This window comes from Leptodactylus fuscus, chromosome 9 (genome assembly GCF_031893055.1).
Source record: "Leptodactylus fuscus isolate aLepFus1 chromosome 9, aLepFus1.hap2, whole genome shotgun sequence".
NCBI lineage: Eukaryota > Metazoa > Chordata > Amphibia > Anura > Leptodactylidae > Leptodactylus > Leptodactylus fuscus.
In genome coordinates this window covers 64,481,265-64,489,764 of record NC_134273.1, presented here as the reverse complement: position 1 = coordinate 64,489,764, position 8,500 = coordinate 64,481,265, and positions in this window count along the sequence as shown.

The following is an 8,500-nucleotide window of genomic DNA, read 5'->3' as shown; positions in this document are numbered from 1 at the left end:
TTACTTACCTCTCCTGCACTCTGGCAGTCAGCAGGCCTGTTTGGCGACGTCCCAGCCATCACATGGGCCAGGCTGGCGTCATAATGCGTCGCGACACTTGCCTGTCTCAGGTGACGTCTGGTCCAATACTGATAATGGCCGAAAGTAGCGGGGAGTGCGCCGGAGCCAGAGAGAGGTAGCTAAATGATTTTTAAGTTTGTATCCTCCCCTGGGTCTCCAATCATTATACTCTGTGGTCTAATAATTGTTTATGGGTGGTCCACTATGGGGCATAATAGTGTGTGCAGGGGCCACTATGGGGCATAATAGTGTGCGCAGGGGCCACTATGGGGCATAATAGTGTGCGCAGGGGCTACTATGGCACATAATTGTAAAGTTCTCTCTTTATATTTTGTCATATTACTAAATAAAGCTGTTGCCTAATAACCTCTTGAGGCTAAGGCGATTTCCAAATGGCGGCTCATCAATATCAGAATCCTGGAAAAATCTTTAAACTAAGGCCTAGAAATGAACCAACTGGTTCCATACAAACATGAACTGAAGGTTCAACTTGTCTAAACCTAAGATGACACAAATTTTCAGAGGTTCACCCATCTCTACTAAGGCTCCATGAATCGAAACACAGGTTAAAAATGTAGCTTTTATCTTTCTTTTATGCTGTTCTTCTACTGTAGCAAAAAATGTTGCATTTCCATAATGTGGGGCCTTACCCTTGGTTCACATCTGCGTTTGTTAAACCATTCGGGGGAGTCCGCATGGAGACCCCCCAAATGGACTACCAAACGCATTTGCAAGCGGTGTGCAGTGAAAGCACACGGATCCCCATAGATAATAATGGGGTCCATGTGCTTGCCACGAGATCTCTGCAGGGAACATGCGGACAGGAAAGTACGTCACAATCTACTTTCCTTTCCACATAATTCGTGCAGGGAGCGTGTGGCAAGCACACGGACTCCATTATAGTCTATGGGGTCCGTGTGCTCTCACTGCACACTGCTTGCAAATGCGTTCGGTAGTCAGGTCTCCGTGAGGACTCCCCGAATGGATTACCAAACGCAGATGTGAACCAAGGGTTACCCTTAATTATAAGAAGTTACAAGGAATTGGATTGCTCACACCAGTCACTGCCACAAATCACAATTTCCAGCACTATGAAATATGTAGGTGTATTGTAAGAAAGAGGAAATTCTGTCTTTATTACTAAAACAACAGATGTCAGTTTTATAGACTGATAACAGGCCTTATATCATACCACCCGCGTATATATTTTCCACTGTAATAAAGCAATTCCTAATGTGGGTTCATATTCCAGAGCTCTGCTTTGTGCCTCATAGGAAGAAATAGGCAAGTCATAGTTTTTAGCATAAACGTAATGCACGGCTGAGCACTCTTTGCACAGCAGCTTCTATGGAATGAATGACCCCTTGTTTTCAGGAATACTTTTCAAACAGGAAGAAACAAGATCTATTCCATAGTTCCCCATGAAACGTCTTGAAAATGTATTTTCTCCTCAGGTTGACCGCATGGTGGTATTTGATCGCCTGCATTGTTGTGACGCTTCCTTTGTGCTCACACCACTGTGTAGGGTGTACGGTACTTCAGCTTGTCAATCTCGCCTGTGAGAGCAAAACATGGACATTTACACTCGCAAGACTGAAGGCCTCAATAGGATCGCTTGTTATTCGTAATCCACGGCTGTCCAGGCCATAATAACGTTAATCAATAACGAGTCAGTATCATGGAGAATGGCAGTGTCCTATATCATTATATACAGCAAGGCTGGAGAGTCTAGTTTGTCTACATTGACTGCTATCGACAAGCTCTACCTGTGTGAATAGTGGACATAGACTTAGCCATTTTTGTTAAAATCAATAAGTTATATTTTTGATCATTTCAACTATAAATACATTTCTCTCCTTACAAATTCTCCTTTCTTAGGCTAACAGCATTCATCTCTCCCTGTCTTAAGGCTGAAGCAGTGAAAAACTGCCTTAGGCCCCTTGCAGACAACCGTAGCTGTGGTCAGTGTGATAGCCATGTATTTCACAGATAGCACACGGACCCATTCTTTTCTATGAGCCTGTACACATAACTGCGAATTTCACGGTCTCAAGTGAGGGATGACAGTCTGGGCTGCAAAATATAGAACAGGGGCCTATTCCTGTCCTACTTTGCGGCCCGTGCATTTAAAGAAAGGAGCCACAGAAGCACGACCTGTGCACAATCGGCACATGGGGACGTCCCTGTGTTCCCAGTGTGCTGCCCATGCTTGTAATTCATGGCAGGCCGGATGCAGCATGGTCGTCTGCACCCGGCCTTACTCTGCCTCATACTCTATCCTCTCCAACAGAGCTGAAACACACGTCTTTCCTCTTATTAAGCCGGATGGAGACTCTCCTCCAAATCCCCAGCCAATTGCTGACTGAACTAAACATCAGCACCTAAAACTCCCCCACCTGCAGTGGAATAGTCCCTTAAAGGGGCACAATTGTAATTGCATATATAATCTATCTAGACATGGCACATAACATGTACAGTATGTGTTTTGCAGTGTTCACTGAGATTTCACCTTCCTGACATGTCTGAATTGCAGTTAAAAATCATTTACACCTAAAATAAAGTTATAGTAGTCTTCTTTTGCCATGGATGTTATACAGCCTCCTAGATAACTGCTTGAGAAAGCTGGGTGACAACATGGCTGCCATTATGTAAGGTGGTGGAAGTCATCCCCTTCCACAGTTGTGCCCTAAGTAGATGATTTGTAGTTTATGAACAGTCCCCAATCTAGATAGACCATAGGGCAGGTTCACATCTGCGCCACAGTCTCTGCTTTCAGGTTTCCATCTTCTGCAGACAGGAGACAGAAACCCGACAGACAGTGTCCGCCCGTGAGCGGTTTGTGGTCTCCGCAACGAAACCATTTTTTTTTTTAACCAGACACAAAGTCCTGCACATCCGACTTTATGTCCAGTTAAAAAAAAAAAAAAAAAAAAAAAAACACTGCTTTCGCCGCAGAGACCACAAAACGCTCACGGGCAGACACTTTGCAAACCCATTCAAATGAATGGGTTTGACAAGTGACTGCCGGTTTCCATCTCCTGTCTAGTTTCTTAGGCAGAAGACGGAAACCTGAAAGCAGAGACCGAGGCGCAGATGTGAATCCGCCCTTACACTGTTCTATACATGTATTATATCCTATTCAGCCATATTATATACAGAAACCTGGAGAGAGCAGGGCACTAGCTCCCCTAATCCACTTTAAGCAGTTGGCGTAACAGGGATCCGACCATTGCAGAACTAGATGCTCACCCATTACAATTACAAAAACTTATCACTTGCCATACTAAAAATGTCCAAATTCTTACTGTTACCGTATGCAGAAATACCTTGTTAATGACAAAAGCTTAATAAAAACCTCATAAGGAAAAAGTCCAAATTCTCGGACCTCTAACAATTGTGAAATTGAAGGGCAACTAGGTTAATACAGGAATGCATCCTCTCCACTTGTTTCTCTGCACAGTGGCGCCCTGGCAATCCTCCAACAAAAGAGGTATAACACAACCCCTTGACATATCTGCAGTACCAAGTTAGTGCAGTGGCACCAAGATTCTCAGAATCAGTGGGGGCACAAGAGTTAGGACCCCCACCAACCATTCTTATACAAGATTGCAATAATCTTTTACGACCTAAATGGACAGACTGACCTTTTTGCATCTTTGCTACTTGGCTGCATAGACAGACTTTTGTACGCCTGCTAATGCTGTTTAGAAAACATAAGGGGGTTATCAAGATAGCGCCGGCCCATGCGAGCCACACTTATCAGCTTAATAAGGCGAATGCAGATACCACACAACACAATAGTTCTATGTCATGGCTGCCAACCAATTTGGAGCACTCTATGAATTTCTTTCTGAAACCTTACATTATTTTGAAAGTCATCCAAATAAACCCAATTTTGGTAATTTTGGAAAATGTCTGTATTTTTCTATCTTAGACCTTAGGAGAGAGAGGATAAATATAATTTGCCCTCATTATCCTGAAAGAGGAGACAGGTTGCCAGTATGAAGCGAACATTAATATAAGCGCGGAGTAGATATAATTTCAACAGTTTCCAAATGAAGTAGAGAAAAGGATTGGGAGATATTTGCTCATAATTATATACAGACTGATCATGGCAAGTGGAAGGTTTTTGGCATCCTCCATTTTTACGGCTATAGCGACTGCACATAGCAAGCCACAGCAAAAAAAGTGCTGCAGGAAAAACCACAGCAGAAATGCATTGCATGTTTCCTATTGCTTATTTAATACTGATGACCTATCCATAGGGGAGGTCATCAGTATTTGACCCTGCACGGATCAGCTGCTCCAGCAGAATTTGGGCACTGGATAATAGGTAGAGATGAGCGAACAGTGTTCTATCGAACACATGTTCGATCGGATATCAGGGTGTTCGCCATGTTCGAATCGAATCGAACACCACGTGGTAAAGTGCGCCAAAATTCGATTCCCCTCCCACCTTCCCTGGCGCCTTTTTTGCACCAATAACAGCGCAGGGGAGGTGGGACAGGAACTACGACACTGGGGGCATTGAAAAAAATTGGAAAAAGTCATTGGCTGCCGAAATCAGGTGACCTCCATTTTAGACGAATAGTGGATTTCAAATCCGGGTCATATGAGAATGTGAACTTTGTGACTATGAGACAGGGATAGCTGTACAGGCAGGGATAGCTAGGGATAACCTTTATTTAGGGGGGAATGTTATTAAAAATAACTTTTTGGGGCTCTATCGGGTGTGTAATTGTGATTTTTGTGAGATAAACTTTTTCCCATAGGGATGCATTGGCCAGCGCTGATTGGCCGAATTCCGTACTCTGGCCAATCAGTGCTGGCCAATGCATTCTATTAGCTTGATGAAGCAGAGTGTGCACAAGGGTTCAAGCGCACCCTCGGCTCTGATGTAGCAGAGCCGAGGCTGCACAAGGGTTCAAGCGCACCCTCGGCTCTGATGTAGGAGAGCCGAGGGTGCACTTGAACCCTTGTGCACCCTCAGCTCTGCTACATCAGAGCCGAGGGTGCGCTTGAACCCTTGTGCACACTCTGCTTCATCAAGCTAATAGAATGCATTGGCCAGCGCTGATTGGCCAATGTATTCTATTAGCCTGATGAAGTAGAGCTGAATGTGTGTGCTAAGCACACACATTCAGCTCTACTTCATCGGGCTAATAGAATGCATTAGCCAGTGCTGATTGGCCAGAGTACGGAATTCGGCCAATCAGCGCTGGCTCTGCTGGAGGAGGCGGAGTCTAAGGTCGCTCCACACCAGTCTCCATTCAGGTCCGACCTTAGACTCCGCCTCCTCCGGCAGAGCCAGCGCTGATTGGCCGAAGGCTGGCCAATGCATTCCTATGCGAATGCATACTTAGCAGTGCTGAGTCAGTTTTGCTCAACTACACATCTGATGCACACTCGGCACTGCTACATCAGATGTAGCAATCTGATGTAGCAGAGCCGAGGGTGCACTAGAACCCCTGTGCAAACTCAGTTCACGCTAATAGAATGCATTGGCCAGCGCTGATTGGCCAATGCATTCTATTAGCCCGATGAAGTAGAGCTGAATGTGTGTGCTAAGCACACACATTCAGCACTGCTTCATCAAGCCAATACAATGCATTAGCCAGTGCTGATTGGCCAGAGTACGGAATTCGGCCAATCAGCGCTGGCTCTGCTGGAGGAGGCGGAGTCTAAGGTCGGACCTGAATGGAGACTGGTGTGGAGCGATCTTAGACTCCGCCTCCTCCAGCAGAGCCAGCGCTGATTGGTCGAGTTCCGTACTCTGGCCAATCAGCGCTGGCCAATGCATTCTATTAGCCCGATGAAGTAGAGCTGAATGTGTGTGCTTAGCACACACATTCAGCTCTACTTCATCAGGCTAATAGAATACATTGGCCAATCAGCGCTGGCCAATGCATTCTATTAGCTTGATGAAGCAGAGTGTGCACAAGGGTTCAAGCGCACCCTCGGCTCTGATGTAGCAGAGCTGAGGGTGCACAAGGGTTCAAGTGCACCCTCGGCTCTCCTACATCAGAGCCGAGGGTGCGCTTGAACCCTTGTGCACACTCTGCTTCATCAAGCTAATAGAATGCATTGGCCAGCACTGATTGGCCAGAGTACGGAATTCGGCCAATCAGCGCTGGCCAATGCATTCTATTAGCCCGATGAAGTAGAGCTGAATGTGTGTGCTAAGCACACACATTCAGCACTGCTTCATCACGCCAATACAATGCATTAGCCAGTGCTGATTGGCCAGAGTACGGAATTCGGCCAATCAGCGCTGGCTCTGCTGGAGGAGGCGGAGTCTAAGATCGCTCCACACCAGTCTCCATTCAGGTCCGACCTTAGACTCCGCCTCCTCCAGCAGAGCCAGCGCTGATTGGTCGAGTTCCGTACTCTGGCCAATCAGCGCTGGCCAATGCATTCTATTAGCCCGATGAAGTAGAGCTGAATGTGTGTGCTTAGCACACACATTCAGCTCTACTTCATCGGGCTAATAGAATGCATTGGCCAGCGCTGATTGGCCGAATTCCGTACTCTGGCCAATCAGCACTGGCTAATGCATTGTATTGGCTTGATGAAGCAGTGCTGAATGTGTGTGCTTAGCACACACATTCAGCTCTACTTCATCGGGCTAATAGAATGCATTGGCCAATCAGCGCTGGCCAATGCATTCTATTAGCGTGAACTGAGTTTGCACAGGGGTTCTAGTGCACCCTCGGCTCTGCTACATCAGATTGCTACATCTGATGTAGCAGTGCCGAGTGTGCATCAGATGTGTAGTTGAGCAAAACTGACTCAGCACTGCTAAGTCTGCATTCGCATAGGAATGCATTGGCCAGCCTTCGGCCAATCAGCGCTGGCTCTGCCGGAGGAGGCGGAGTCTAAGGTCGGACCTGAATGGAGACTGGTGTGGAGCGACCTTAGACTCCGCCTCCTCCAGCAGAGCCAGCGCTGATTGGCCGAATTCCGTACTCTGGCCAATCAGCACTGGCTAATGCATTGTATTGGCTTGATGAAGCAGTGCTGAATGTGTGTGCTTAGCACACACATTCAGCTCTACTTCATCGGGCTAATAGAATGCATTGGCCAGCGCTGATTGGCCGAATTCCGTACTCTGGCCAATCAGCACTGGCTAATGCATTGTATTGGCTTGATGAAGCAGTGCTGAATGTGTGTGCTTAGCACACACATTCAGCTCTACTTCATCGGGCTAATAGAATGCATTGGCCAATCAGCGCTGGCCAATGCATTCTATTAGCGTGAACTGAGTTTGCACAGGGGTTCTAGTGCACCCTCGGCTCTGCTACATCAGATTGCTACATCTGATGTAGCAGTGCCGAGTGTGCATCAGATGTGTAGTTGAGCAAAACTGACTCAGCACTGCTAAGTCTGCATTCGCATAGGAATGCATTGGCCAGCCTTCGGCCAATCAGCGCTGGCTCTGCCGGAGGAGGCGGAGTCTAAGGTCGGACCTGAATGGAGACTGGTGTGGAGCTATCTTAGACTCCGCCTCCTCCAGCAGAGCCAGCGCTGATTGGTCGAGTTCCGTACTCTGGCCAATCAGCACTGGCCAATGCATTTCTATGGGGAAAAGTTAGCTTGCGAAAATCGCAAACTGACAGGGATTTCCATGAAATAAAGTGACTTTTATGCCCCCAGACATGCTTCCCCTGCTGTCCCAGTGTCATTCCAGGGTGTTGGTATCATTTCCTGGGGTGTCATAGTGGACTTGGTGACCCTCCAGACACGAATTTGGGTTTCCCCCTTAACGAGTTTATGTTCCCCATAGACTATAATGGGGTTCGAAACCCATTCGAACACTCGAACAGTGAGCGGCTGTTCGAATCGAATTTCGAACCTCGAACATTTTAGTGTTCGCTCATCTCTAATAATAGGCTGAAGTTCAATATAGCATTTACATGAATAACCTGTAATATTGCAGAGTGGCCGAGAGATCGCAGGTTCAAATATCCCAGTGAGAATAAAAATAATGGGAGACTTTTTAAACCATTGATTTCAATGTGTAGCGCGCATTAGACTGCACCCATTGAAGTCAATGGGATTCTGTTTTACAGCGCTCACTCTGACACTTGTTTACGTGTCAGAATGAGCAGCGCGTTACTCCGTGGGAACGGAGTTTAAGACAGAGATGAGAAAAAGCCTTGTCCGGAAGACCAAAATAGACTCATTAGGGAGTTAGAATCTTCTAACAGTATGTTTGTGCCAATAGAACACTGCTAAGGGCGGGTTCACACCTGCGCCCGGTATCTGCTTTGTGGGTTTCTGTCTTCTGCCCAAGAAACTGGACAGGAATCCTGGCAGTCAGTATCCGCCCATGAGCGTCTTCTGGTCTTTGCGGCAAAACTGTTTTTTTTTCTTTTTTTTTAACCAGACACAAAGTCCTGCATGTCCGACTTTGTGTCCGGTTAAAAAAAACGGTTTTGCC